Below are 15,158 nucleotides of genomic sequence, written 5' to 3' on the forward strand. Positions count from 1 at the left end.
GCTCACGAATGGGACCCTGAAGAAGGAGACAGAAGGCCTGATCCTTGCAGCCCAGGAGCAAGCCATCAGAACAAATGCAATTAAGGCCAAGATTGAAAAATCAGCTGATGACCCAAAATGCAGACTGTGCAAGGAAACCGACGAAACCATTGATCATATCCTCAGCTGCTGTAAGAAAATCGCACAGACAGACTACAAACAGAGGCACAACTATGTGGCCCAAATGATTCATTGGAACTTATGCCTAAAGTACCACCTCCCAGCAGCAAAGAATTGGTGGGATCACAAACCTGCAAAAGTATTGGAAAATGAGCACGCAAAGATACTGTGGGACTTCCGAATCCAGACTGACAAAGTTCTGGAACACAACACACCAGACATCACAGTTGTGGAAAAGAAAAAGGTTTGGATCATTGATGTTGCCATCCCAGGTGACAGTCGCATAGATGAAAAACAACAGGAAAAACTCAGCCGCTATCAGGACCTCAAGATTGAACTTCAAAGACTCTGGCAGAAACCAGTACAGGTGGTCCCGGTGGTGATGGGCACACTGGGTGCTGTGCCAAAAGATCTCAGCCAGCATTTGGAAACAATAGACATTGACAAAATCACCATCTGCCAACTGCAAAAGGCCACCCTACTGGGATCTGCACACATCATCAGAAAATACATCACACAGTCCTAGACACTTGGGAAGTGTTCGACTTGTGGTTTTGCGAAACGAAATCCAGCATATCTATCTTGTTTGCTGTGCCATACAACGTCGTTGTATTGATAATAATAATAATAATAATAATAATAATAATAGGAAACCTACTACCTAAACTTTGAAGTTACTGCCTCTCAACTTTGCCTACCTCACAGTCTTGATTCAACTCCCAACAATCCCCTTTTATCTCTAAATCCCATTAGAGAATAAATATGGGCGTTCCCCCACCAAAACTTTCAGAGAGGAGGAGGCACAAGGTGGTAAGCAGAATTCTGAGAAATGTGGTTTGGGAAGGCGAGGGCCCCCATGGCAGAGAATTCAAAAGACCCCCCTAAACTATATCTTCCAGATTTCACTTCAGTTTCTGTCCCTGTGACAATTGGATTTTGAAAAATTTGGCTTATTGTGGAAACAAGGATTGGCGATAAAGCTTCAGCTGAGACATGATAACTCCTTCAGGAATTTCCTTCTGAGGGGTAGATTTCTCTCACTTCCTGTTGTGTCACCCCCATTCTAAACTATGAGTCATTTGAAAGTCGGATGTTTGTTACTCAGAGACTGCCTGTAGTTATAGAAGTCAGTAAGTGTTTGTTCCTTCATCTCATATTAGCCATGGACTATTGTGATCTTTTTTTGTCTCCTCCTATAAAATGATATTTGTATTTATTTTGACCAATCTAGACAATATATATACTTCTACAAATTACACATTTCAGTCTCTTTAAGGATAAATAAGAAGAAAGCTGGATACATAGTTTTAGCATATTCTGGTATTTGGCTTTTTGATTCTTTTCTTTGCTTCCAATGTGTTGTGTGTCTGTTGTGTACACATACAGACCCAGGCACTTGGCCAGCTGACACATTTACTAGTGGGAAGAAGACAGTATTCCTCATCCCATTACTAGAAGCAAGGAAATTGTCATATCTAAGAGGAATTGCAGTTGGTGGCTTTCATGTCAGAGGGTGGTGGATCTTATATTCTGTTTGGATTACTCTTAGCATGTACTACATAAGGCTCCCTTTGAAAATGCTCAGAAAAACTTCAGTTGGCCCCAAGAGCAGCAGCCAAATTGTCAGCTGGGGCTGGCTACAGAGAGAATGCAATTCCCATCTTGGAGCAGCTCCACTGACTGTCAGCCATGTCTAAGCACAATCCTAAGTGCTTGCAAGTTATGCACAACAAAGCCCTATGCAACTTGGGTCTAGGCTATCTGAAGTGTTGGGTCTTCCATTATGACCCTACATAGATCTTGTTAAAGCCTTCTGTCATTATCTTTTCAGGATGTTTTGGTGGCAACAAGTGAGAGAGATTTCTCAAGAGTGCTCCCAGTCTTTAGGATCTGTTCCCTAGGCAAAGATGGCTCCTTCTAATGTAATAGGATTTTAAAAACTAACTGCCAGGGCATCTAATAGTTCCTCTTAAAGGATATTAATATATTGAATTAATTCATTTTAGCTGACTTGAATTCTATAGGTAATTTAATTACAGCAGCAGTCACAGTATCAACAACAACACTTTTAAAGGAACTTTCCAGAGCACTGAATCTCTTTTTGTGATGAGTCCAGCATCTTCAATGCATTCCTTAAAGTTCATACTAAAGATGAGCACAGATTCCCAAATGGAAGACACCAACTGCCAATGGAAAGCATATTCTATGTAAATTATGCTACCTCCCCATAGGCCCATAATGGTGAACCTATGACATGTGTGTCAGCATTGACACGAGTAGCCATTTTTGATGACACACAACCAGCCTACCCGAAAGTAAGATCTAGCAAAGTTAATAAAAATGGGACCTTCCAGGCTGCAAGTAGAGTTCCATTGGGAAGCATGGCTGCAGGGCAGGTGCGGCGCGCATCGCAGGGGAGGGAAGGAGGGAGAGTGCTTGCTTTCTGTGCCTCCGTGGCTGACCCTGCTTCCCGCTGGTTCCCGGCCGCCTCCTTCCCTTGCTGCCATTTCTTCCCTCCAAGACACGACTCTGCCCTGGCCACACCCCCTTCACCCCAGAGGCTTCTGATTGGCTCCTGCTGCCAGGGCGAGGGAGGGTGGGAGAGAAAGAGGAGGGCTTGAACGTGCTCCCCACTCGCCCCTGCCCCTGCCCCTTCTGCTTCTTAAAGGCACAGGACGCATTGGGATTCTCCTTCTCCTATTCTTATTATTTTATGCTATTATTCTATTACCGTAATTTTATCATATTCCGTTATTATCATTATATCCAATTATTATCCTATGAATATATTTTATATCATTATATAATATTTAATATTCTATTATTATTATATCATTCTATTATTATTTTATTATTATTGTATATTATCATATTACTATTACATTGTTATTATATTATTCATTATTCATTACTACATTGAACCTAGAATAGAGAGAAATCAGAATGGAAACTTTGTGAAGCCTAAATTGCAAGAAGTACCATAGATTGTTGTACATGGAAATAATGGTAGTAACAAATTCTTGATAGGATTCACAGTTTGTCTGGTTATGCTGGTTTGTGATGACAACTACTTTACAGTATATAATAAATGTTCATTTTTTGTTCAACAATAAGTGTGAATTCTTCTTCATGGAAAAATAAGACATCTTTGGGAGCAAAAATTAATATAAGACACTATATTAGGACCGCATGCTGAGAAGGACGTTTCATCCTCAGCTCCTGCAGGGCCAGGTGCCATAGCTGAAGATGAAACATTTGCTGTAGTGTAGTGTAGACACTCTGTGCCAGAGGTTGGTAGGCCAAAACAACAGAACTCCAGCACAGAGCATCTAGTTCTGGGACTTCAGCTAGGTAGTAAGGGTGTCTTTGACCTCACTTCCAGCCGGTGGAGCAGGTGGAGCAGGCAATGCCACGGGGGACAAATCTCTGTGAGCCCTGTGATCGCCATTGTTAGCAACCACATATCCACAGCAACCATAATCCAATCTACTGTTCTGGAGTGTCGTGGATTTCTAATTGACCATCATTACTGAGATAAGTGAGAGGGAGGCTGGGAAAGGCGATGGCCTGTGCTATGGGTGCCATTTCCTGCCATTAGAAATAGATGCAAATTGATGATTTGGAGATGCAACTTGCAGAAATTCAAGGCAGCATCTGGGTTTAGGTATTTGTTGACTTGAGGTCAAAGCTTGAGAATTTGGAAATGTGCTCCTTGGAGACTCAAGAGGAGTGCCACTACGAACAGGAAATTTGGAGTGCCTGGAACCTATTACCAGACACTTTTAGCACCCTGAAAAATATAGCAATCGCTTTATTCACAATTTTTCCCTCTACGTACTTTTATGAGACCTTATTCTCAGCATTAAATAATATCAAAACCAACAAAAGAAACAGATTGACAGAAGAAGTTTGTAGCGCTTGCGCTCGAAGTGTTCAAAATACCAACCTTCAATTGAAGATTTAGCCAATGAAATTCAGCAACAAAAAAGCCACTAATATGTAGGTTAAAGAATTCCCCCTCCCCCTCACTTATCTTAGTTCACGGCACCCCACACAAGTTAAAGAATATCAAGACCAACAGAAGAAACTCACTGACAGATGAACAAAGAAGTCACTAATCAGGTAAGTTAAATAATTAGTTTTTGGTTTATTAAATACAGTTATATATTACAGTTATACATTTTTGTTATTCAAACTTTAAATATTGTGAAATTATGGGGTTTTTTTTCTGAAGTGACACACTACCCGAGTTATGCTTGGTTTTTTGGAGAATTCTGACTCACCAAGCCATAGGCAGATCAATACTTAATTCCACTATCATTTTGTTCAGGTCTTATAGAATGCTCAAATCAAGGTTCTTTGTAAAATTCACATAGAAACAAGTATGCAAAGGCTTACCAGGCATAACAATTGTTCAGTTACTCTCATCATCTGTCGACTGTCTCTTTTTCCCCCCAGAACCTTGTACCTAGTGCCATGGATTCAGACTTGCATAGAAAACATTGAATCTGCAGTCTACTTGCTGAGCACATAAATGTAAAACCTGTCAATGGTAACAGAAGACCCTTGTGCTCTCAAAGTGCCATTCCTTTTAAAATGTATAATACTTCAGAATCATTGGAGGCCTTGGGCTCTATCAACATGCATATTTCATTTCTATAAGCATATACCTCTGGGGATAAAGTCAACCTTGAAACAGTTAAAAGAATGTTCTGAAAAGTGTATTCTTTCAATCTAAATTATGCATTTTCCCAACATTTGCCCAAGTGTCCTTGAAAAAGTAGGAAATACAAAGATATATTTCTCCAAAAGACAGGCCAACATCCTGCATCAAATACGGTATGTAGCCACAAAGTTATAACTATAACGAAGTTATAGCTCATTATATGACTCCTGAAACCCATCTTAAAGGTGAGTCAGGTGTCTGGAATGACAAAATTCTGTTTGTTTTGTGTGAGAAGCATTGCAGGATTGTGCATCAAAGAGCATGGCTGTGATAGGTCCCTGGAGGGGTCCCCATTTTTGTTTTCAAAGAGGGGGTTGTTCACATCATCCTGCAGTGCCCTCCTCAGATCACCTTGAAGGTGGCCATTTGCAGTCATGACAATAGCACTACAGTTGCAAATAAGCATGTGAAGCAATCTAATTCATGGCACTGTAACTGAGTAATAGAATGCTAGCCAGTAATGTCAGTCACATTGCTAAAATATTCATTTCAAACTTGATTAAACTAAATTGTTTTAATTGCTTTTATTGCACTGTTTTAATTGCTTTTTATTTGTTCATTACATTGAGAGACTTTGTGGGCTGGGAAGCCATACAGAAATGCTATAAATAAATAAATAACCTAAGATGGGCTCAATTGGCATCAACACTGAGGAAGCTACTGCATGCAAATTAGTTAGGCACAGCTACACCATTTGAATCCACAGGTTTTCTATCTTTTCTCACTTTCTGCCCAGTTCATGGCTAATTCCACAGGTTCCCTGCCCTCTATACATATTTGATCCTTTCCCATTTTTGTTCAAATGCCCACACATTTACAAATGTGTTTTACATTGCATGCATTTTACAAATGCACTCCAATAGTGGCTAAAATATATTGAAGCAATGTTTCGCATGCCTTTGAAATGTCTGCATTTTATTTTTCAAATACTTTTTATCCTGGATGCATTCCCAGCCATCTGTCAACATGCAGATTCAGCTGCACAAATTGAATCTGGCCCTCGATGGTTGGCAAAATGCAGACAAGGCAAGTTCCACAGAATTGACTAATCTCACACATTCTTAATCTAAACATTCTAACAGCAAAGTTGTCTGAATGGTGGTGGTGTTTGTGGTTGTTTTTGTTGTTATTGTTGTGTACTTTCTGACTTAAAATAATTCCAAGACAAACCTGCCAGAAGTTTTCTTGGACATATTTGCTTAGAAGAGGTTTGTCATTGCCTTCCTTTGAGGCTGAGTGTGTATATGATTCCCAGCATCACCAAATGGATTTCCATGGTCAAGCAAGGATCCGAGCCCTGGTCTTCCAGAGTCATAGGGTGCATCTACACAGCAGAATGATTGCAATTTGACACCACTTTAACTGCCATGGCTCAATGCTATGGAATCATGGAACTTGTATTTTCACAAGGCCTTTAGCTTTCACTCCCAAATAGTGCTTGTATTTTATTAAACAACTTTGTGCTTTTCCTGTATGGCAGGGGGTTGGACTAGATGGCCCATGTGGTCTCTTTCAACTCTATTATTCTATGATTCTCTAACACCTAGGATTCCATAGGATTGAGCCATGGAAGTTAAAAGTGATACCCAACTGCATTCATTAGATTAACCTCAAATCCAGTATTTTTATTTTATTTTATTTTCATGTCAGGAGCAACCTGAGTCGCTTCTGGTGTGAGAGAATTGGCCGTCTGCAAGGACATTGCCCAGGGGATACCCGGATGTTTTAATGTTTTGACCATCCTTGTGGGAGGCTTCTCTCATGTCCCCGCATGGAGCTGGAGCTGATAGAGGGAGCTCATCCACTCTCTCCCCGGGTGGGATTCGAACCTGGCAGCCTTCAGGTCGGCAACCCAACTTTCAGGTTACAAGGCTTTATCCCATTATGCCACCGGGGGTTTGAATCCAGTATTCAAACCACTATATTACATTGGCTCTCACTAAATGTATATTCAGACTTCATTCCAGTTTTACTCTGTTGAACTAATGTGAATGTTAATGCCATAAGAGTCAAGAAAAGCATGGAACAATGAGAAATTCAAATTACAGCAATTGCATAGCCACAATTTTGTGGAAATAGTCCCTACTGTGAGAACCAACATGGTATTCTGTTTTCAGTGCTGGACTGGGACTCTCTGGGACCAGGATTCAAATCCCACTTTGGTCATGGAATGTTAGGTCAGTACACCTTCCATAAAATATAAATCAGAATGTAGCACAATTTCAAGATCTTTCAAATTTCTTTTTGGCACAGCTGTTAAAAATAAAGCATATCTTATGCAAACAGCTGCATGTTTAACGTTTTCTCAACTGGAACATGTTGTTTAAAATATTTGCTTTGTAACTTTCAGCACCACTAGAGGGAGCTCATAGTTTGCATATGACTCCAGAAAATATGAAAACGGGTACTTATATTTTTCTCCTTCATAGTTAACCATCAATACATTGGAAGTTTTATGGAAACAATACATTTTGTCCCTTTTATTAGCAACAATACATTGAAACACTAATATAATAAATTTTATGCTCCATTAAATTTTGTGGATACCTGAAAAGTTTCTGGATACCTGTTACAGCTACAAAACTATGAAAATGTGTTGCTGGCTTCAGATCAGCTCTTGTGTCCAAAGAGCTTCCTATTTATTTTGTATTTAAATACCCATTTTTTCATGAAGTGAGACTCAATTCCATTTAAAACACCCTTTAAAAAGATGTAACTAAAAACATGGTCTGGTATTCTAGACCAGTGCAACTAGACTTTCCCGATCCTGACTTACTGGGCAGCAGCCACTGAAAGCAATGGGGTTCAGCTCTCCTGTCAACTATGACACAACATACCAACCTTTTCTGCCCCTCCCTCACTGGTGGTAAAGTGAATAAGAAAGATGAGTTCTTGGAATAAATCTCATTTTACTTATCAAATAAATCCCATCTTTTCATCTGCAGCTTTGGATATGATGATAGCTGCTGTATGGATTACTGAGATAAGCTTTTCAGAATGTGCCAAATCACAAGCCACGTCTGAAAAGAAAACTCACTTCAACTCATAAAAAAACCCAAGCAAAGTGTATACCCTTAGAACTAAACCAGACTTCGATATAGTGACTGCTCTAGTTTTGCTTTGTTTCCATGTATTATAATTCCCAAATCCAGAGCCGGTCCAACAATGAGGTGAATTAAGCGGTCGCTTGGGGCGCAAAACATACGGGGGTGCAGTGGAGACTGCTTTTTTTGTTGATTTCTTGTAAAACATGATGTTTCGGTGCTTAATTTGTAAAATCTCAATGTAATTTGATGTTTAACAGGCTTTTCCTTAATCCTTCCTTATTATCCAACATTTTCACTTATCCAACACTTTTATTTTTCAGTAATTGGTTTTTTTTGGGGGGAGGGGATGCCAAAATTCTGTTTGCCTACACTTGAAAAATACCTAGGGCCAGCTCTGCCCAAATCCCTACACCTACTGTCATTTTACACAGATTCGCATCTGGGTATACTTTTATGATGCATTCAATTAAATTACTTGTGATTTTTTTTAAAAGAAAGAAACAACTTTTTGTTTTTGTCTTCTTTTAATTTAGAAAATAAATACCTTAAATATGAAAAGGGAAACAAGTCACTTACTCTCTACCCATTTATAATACCCACCTCTTCCCATATTGAAAATATGATATGCATCCTTTTGACATTTTCTGTATACTTAACTATAGTCAGCTCTGTGTTATATGCCATTTTTGCATCCAAGTGTTTTTGGAGGAAACAGCATTTGGACACATTTCAACCTAGTTTCAGGTCATGGTCCAGCCCAGATATGGTCTTAGTTGCTCCATCTGGCAACTTGAGGAACAGGGAAAGTATCACCCTGCAGATATTCCTGAATCTTTCAACAGCTTTTTATACTACTGATGCTGGGTATCCCTTACTGGGCCAAATCTGTCAGATGGACATAGAAGGTCTTGTGTTGCCATGATTCCACTCCTACCTGTGGATGCAATCCCAAACAGTAGCAGTAGGGGGATTTTCGTTCAGCTTCATGGTCAAACGTTGTTGGGTGTCATAGGGTCTGATCTTGCCTCCAATGCTAGTCAATATCTATATAAAACCATTGGGAATGTAATAAGATTTGATGAGAGGATGCTGTCAGTAAGCTGCTGACACTCAGCTCAGCTTCTGCTTGTCATTAGAGTCACTTGGGGCTCTGTAGGTGCTGCACTGCTGGCGCAATGGCACGGCCCCCGTGGGCCGTGTGAAGAGGTCCTAAATCAATTGTTTTAATCCATCTTTCTAAACTGATAATTTGTTTATTATTTTTTAAATCATTTAAAGATTCCTATTGCCTATGCTTTTTAAAAGTAGTTTTTGGTTTAGTTGTATGCTGCTCTGAGATCTTTCGGTAAAGGGGAAATAAAGCTTTTTTAAGAAATAAAGACATTTCAAAACAGGAAACTCATATTTCAACCAATGATTTAAACAATCATTTAAAATATATCTTGCTGAGACAAGTCTACTGTTAGCCCTACTAACAGGCCCTTTGATTAGAATAATTAAAAATGACATAGAATGAAGGAAAGTGTTTATCAGAAATGATTCTGCTGAACAATAGAAAAAAAGTATTCTGCCAGAAACAACAGGTGGTAATTGCCATCTCATTTTAATCTTTTCCATCTCAAAAGAAACATGCTTAAACACCATTGAAAGATCAATGTAGGAAAATGGGTCTGCTGCCCTTTAATGATGCAATTTTAGATAGCAGAAGCCATTTTTTCTTCACACAATATGCCTTGAGAAGGAAACTACCATAAAATGTCCTCAGCGATTCCATAATGTTAATCTAATGAGTCAAAAATGATGCCTCACTGCCAGAGTTTAGAGTTACAGGTTAGTTTGCAGGTACTCCCTCCCCATAAATAATTGCCATGACAGGTATCATTAAAAATGAAAAGATGTTTACAAGTAACTCTTAACTGGTGGCACAGTGTGTTAAAGTGCTGAGCTGCTGAACTTGCGGACCAAAAGGTCACAGGTTCAAATCCCAGGAGCGGAATGAGCACCCGCTGTTAGCCCCAGCTTCTGCCAACCTAGCAGTTCGAAAACATGCAAATGTGAGTACAATAGGTACCGCTCCGGCGGGAAGGTAACGGCACTCCGTGCAGTTATGCTGGCCACATGACCTTGGAGGTGTCTATGGACAATGCTGGTTCTTCAGCTTAGAAATGGAGATGAGCACCAACCTCCAGAGTCGAACACGACTGGACTTAACGTCAAGGGAAACCTTTACCTTTACCTTTAACTATGGTACTTGAATGTTACCAGCTCCTGGCTGTGGTATTAATAACAGGCAAAGTGATCTTTGATACCTTACTTTTCAACTCTCGAGTTATTTTCTTAAGTAGCTTCACTAACTTTGCAATATATAATATGTACACCTGTCTATAAAGGAAACATACTCCATTATTCACCTTGGTTGCTAGAATAGTAAATGATATCCTAGTAAGCTATAAGAAAAAATGTATCAAAAGTTCCCAAACATTTTTAATAATATGTGTTGTCCAAGAAGCACAATTCACACTCATAGCCTGGTTGCACACACTGAATATATAGCTTCAATTTCTATTTTGACCTTCAGACTATTTATTGTAGTATTTCATAGCTTTGCTACTTGAGATGTTGGGTCCTTTTAAACTGGCCTCTTTTTTCTGTGATATAGCTATTAGGGTTCAGCTTAGGAAGAGTCAAAGACACAACCACAAAATACTAGTACTGTGCTGAAAATTGCCTCCTTAGTTTGGCAGAACCATTAATATTCTATGAAAGTTGTGAAGAGACTTCTATAGGAGGATGATTGAACATATTGGTTTTCCCAGACTTCAGGAAATATACCATTTAGACTTTCTATTAATTATACAGTATTTAACTTATTTATAAGACATGCATTGCTGCCACATCAAGTAACAGTCACATAGCAATTGGAAATGTGTGCAGTTATTCACTCATGTAAACAAAACCCAGTAGCAATGACACTATGTTATGATGATGCTATACCCAACTTACAAAGGGGAGGTGGAAGCTATAATATTTTCCCCATACCCTTATATTTGGAGATCTTTTGTAAACTAAAGAATGGGACTACTTGTTCATTAAAGCCCTGCAATTCAGAAAATCTAAGCAATGCTGAAGATCATTAGGCTTTGTACTGACACTTAATTTTAAATAAAGCTTCTCCTTTTCCTGTTCCTGTTTTTCTCACCTTCTGCATTATATGGCAGTGTAGAAGGAGCCAAAGATTCTGGGAGGTCCCCAAAAATGAGCAGTGTAAACAATTCAGTCCAATTCTAGAAACTTTGGAGATGCAACACCATGATGAGGTGATTTGGATGTTGGGCTAAGGCGCCATCTATACTGCCACACAATGCAGTTTGAATCTGTATTATATGGTCAGTGCAGACCAGGCATGGACAAAGTTTTTTGTATTGGGGCTGCATTGTGGGCCCAGCTGGGAGGGCCAGTCCAAGAGGGAGGGGGTCCAGGCACACACTGAGAGGAGGAGAGGGCAGGCCAGGAGATGGCAGGGTAGGGCCCTGGTTATCTTGAGGTTATCCTCCCAGCCTAAGGACAGGGCTGCTTGCCCTATCCTTATGCTGAGAGAAAGGCGGGATACACATTAACTGCCCCAATCCTTCCTCGATCCTCACTCTCATTTCTTGCTATTATGTTGGGAAGAGGACAAGACAGGTGGTGGTTGAGAGTGCTCCAGAGGGCTCTCAGCTGCCACATGCCTTCTTCGAGCCGTCCTCCCTATGTAAGGATGGGGCCACTTGCACTGCCCTTATGCCAGGAGGAGGTCAAGGCTCTCAGCTGCTATGTGTCTTCTGCCTTCATCTTTTTGGCATAAGTATGTGACAGGCTGCCATGTTCTTCTGCCAAGAAGACAGGTAAAATGAGGAGGGCCTGAGGGCCTTAGTTTGCCCATGCCTGGTATAGACTCATATATTGCAGTTCAGTGCAGTCAAACTGCATTATATGACAGTGTAGATGGGGCCAAAGATTCTGGGAGGTCAGGATTTGAATTTTTGCTTGGCCATGGAAACCTACATTCTAATACTTGGGGGAAGGCAATAGCAACCTCATCTGAATCAATTCTTCCAAGAATACTATGCCATAAGTCTACCATAAGTCAAAGTTGGCTTACAGGCATACATTTTAAAAATTAGATAAAAACATGAGTGTAACTGAAAAACAAGCATGGCTGGAAAAATAGCTCTACAGACCACCATTAAGTTCTATCAAGTGCAGCGACATGGTATAAGGGGAACATCACTAGGTTTCAAGGGTTTTGAAATAGTTCCATGGAGAGGACAGAACAGCAGAAGTCAGCTGCATGAGACAAATCTATTTGTATATCATGTGATGTTGCCCATGACCAGAAGTCTGAGAAGAATGTGTCATAATCCTCAATGCTAAGGATGATGTACAAAAATCAGTATATATTTTGAAAGGCCATTATAAATAACTTGTGTCTAGATATATGGTGTATGAAGGATAAGCTTTTTTTTTCACATGTCAGGAGCAACTTGAAAAACTGCAAGTCACTTCTGGAGTGAGAGAATTAGCCGTCTGCAAGGACGTTGCCCAGGGGACGCCGGGACGGTTTGATGATTTTACCATCCTTGTGGGAGGCTTCTCTCATGTCCCCACATGGAGCTGGAGCTGACAGAGGGAGTTCATCCACACTCTCCCCGGGTTGGATTTGATCCTGGTAGCCTTCAGGTCAGCAACCCAACCTTCAAGTCACAAGGCTTTAACCCACTACTCCACCGGGGGCTCCAAGGATAAGCTCACATAGTGCTACATCTATTAACCTGAGTATAGATCTTATTTGGGACAATGATTGAAAATATAATAAATGTATGGGAAGCAAATATATATTTGTGCATTCTAATAAGTTTGATAAGGAACTGGAATTCTGAAGCAATTTGTATAGCTGTTTTCTCACAATCATAAAGCAGGGACTAGTTTTTAAATGTTGGATTACATTGCATTCAGATGAGTTGCATGTTCCCCTGCATTCTTGTTCAGAGCTTGTACTTCTGAGTTCTCATTAGAGTTTTACTTCAAACTCTGCACTTTTTATTCATGCCTACTTTGAATGAAATTAATTACAGTATTTCCTGATATCCCAAGTTATTCTAGAAATAACCTGGGATATCAGGAGACACCGTGCATTTACTTTCTCATTTTATATTCAGAAATGTATTTCCTAGTAGTAAAGGTAAAGGTAAAGGTTTCCCCTGATGTTAAGTCCAGTCGTGTCCAACTCTGGGGGTTGGTGCTCATCTCCATTTCTAAGCCGAAGAAGCAGCGTTGTCTGTAGACACCTCCAAGGTAATGTGACTGGCATGTCTGCATGGAGCGCCGTTACCTTCCCGCTGGAGTGGTACCTATTGATCTACTCACATTTGCATGTTTTCGAACTGCTAGGTTGGCAGATGCTAGAGCTAATAGCGGGCGCTCACTCTGCTCCCCGGATTCGAACCTGTGACCTTTCAGTCTGTAAGTTCAGCAGCTCAGCGCTTTAACACAATGCGCCACCAGGGGCTCCATATTTCCTGGTCCCAGATATAAAATAAAATATGGGTACTGTTTCATTATCTGGGCAGTGGCCAACAGGGGGCACTAGAGAGAGGATTGTCCTATTTATGTGATGGGCTGGGGAGTTGAAGGAGCAAAACCATTTTCCCCGGTCATCCCCCCCCTTTCCCATTTCATAAACAAGGGTTGTTTCCACGACTGGGACATGGGTGGGGGGAATAACAGAAAAACAAGGGGTAATGGCTTTCCTCCTTCAACCCACCCTCCACTCCCATAACAATAACAAAATATGTTATATAATATGTTATATAAAAAAACTTCCTGCAATTTTAAAAAAAGAAGATTAAACATTAAAAGAGATGGGATGAGACATAAATCAGGCCAAATATCATAGTTGGCCAGGCTCATCTGTCTTCACCAAAGGATTTTTCCCACAGGAAATCCTGCTTTGCTTTCTTTTATATCTTACCAGAGATAACGTTATTCACATTTTGGCACAGTTTCTTCATATTACATTGAAGGGGAAATGATTCATAATTCTTCCCAAGTTAATTGTAACGTGACAATATGTACATTTTTAAATTGTTTATGAAGATAAAAGACAGCAGAACTTTCAAATTTGCTATTTATTTGGCAAAATGCCACAAAAGAAACACAATCACAACTGACACTTAGCTCCTCTCATTTTTCTTTGGAAAACAGCTTTTTTTGTCTCAAGGTATAATGGTTAGTAACAGTTATATATATTTGTATTTATTCATTGTGAAATCTGGTGGAAAACATGGATAGGAATTTGAGATGTTTATTTTTCCCAGTGCAGCACTGAGGTTTCTATGAGCATCCTTTACACTTCAAAAAATTAAATAAAAAGTTGCTAGACTTTCTCTTGTCTTTTTGAATGTGTTTAAGTAGTGATAAAGATACTGTTATGTAGTCAACTTTGATTCCTAAACACCAATGAAGGAAAAATGATTCAGTTCAACCTGGCCACTGTGGTGTTACTTTTCTCCAGAAAAGAAAAATGCTGGAGAATGAAGTAGCAACATTCTGGGTTGCTGTGAGTCTTTTGGGCTGTATGGCCATGTTCCAGAAGTATTTCATGGCAAGAAAGTGGGTTTCACAGCAGGAAGTCCAGCTAAAAAGCCACAGCACAAACTGCTGATATTTCTGTTCAGCTCTAAATGTTTGTGTGTGTGTGTGTGTGTGTGTGTGTGCATGCACACACACATGAGTAGCTGTTCTATAATTTTTCCAGAGATCATTGTTTTCAAAGTCTTTGGCCATCTGTTCCAAAGAGATGTGCAATTTTATCTGCTGTTTCATTAAAACTAATTAATTTCACATTTCAGAAATAATTGCCATGACTTAAGCTTACACTTGAAAATGATATTTCCATTCTAAAAGTACTGGCTTCCATTAACCGCTGTATATTATTGATTTTTTTATTTATTTAAAAGGTGACATTTCACAGCATTTGTAACTTTGTATAGCATTATATTTTTGCAGCTGGGAGTAATAATTGTAACTTATGCCTTGCTAGGACATAATCAAACATTAATTCATGTTTTTCTGATTTCTGCTAACATGAAGTAAAAACTGTCATGGATAGCATGGATGAGGGTGTGCTGAAGGAGGGCTAGGCTGTTGAACCCCCCAAACTCCTTTAAAAAATAAAATAACTTATC

General features: G+C 39.7%; 1 protein-coding gene across 2 annotated transcripts in view; it reads right to left on the reverse strand.

The window, feature by feature from the left end:
- ano3 (anoctamin 3) overlaps window positions 1–15,158 on the reverse strand; it is a 332,479-nt gene that overhangs the window by 263,386 nt on the left and 53,935 nt on the right. The window lies entirely within an intron of this gene.

The sequence above is a fragment of the Anolis carolinensis genome, chromosome 1, assembly GCF_035594765.1.
Source record: "Anolis carolinensis isolate JA03-04 chromosome 1, rAnoCar3.1.pri, whole genome shotgun sequence".
NCBI lineage: Eukaryota > Metazoa > Chordata > Lepidosauria > Squamata > Dactyloidae > Anolis > Anolis carolinensis.